Here is a 234-nt window from a genome sequence, read left to right on the forward strand (position 1 = left end):
AATTCATATCTGCGATCCAATGGCGCACAGCAGGGCGCATCCCACGCGGCCGCTGCCCGGTTCCGATTGGGAGAGCGGACGATCTCGACGCGGAGATACCCAATAGCGCCGCGAGGAGGTTACGCCTCCGAGAGCGGCATAGCCAATGAGCAAGGCGCGGGGAGCCAACCGCACCGCCCCCCTCCCTATATAAAGGGGGGCCGGGAAGGGCGGCTGCTTTTGAGGTGCTGTCCA

Source organism: Haliaeetus leucocephalus, unplaced genomic scaffold (genome assembly GCF_000737465.1).
Source record: "Haliaeetus leucocephalus isolate CR32 unplaced genomic scaffold, Haliaeetus_leucocephalus-4.0 Scaffold1000, whole genome shotgun sequence".
NCBI lineage: Eukaryota > Metazoa > Chordata > Aves > Accipitriformes > Accipitridae > Haliaeetus > Haliaeetus leucocephalus.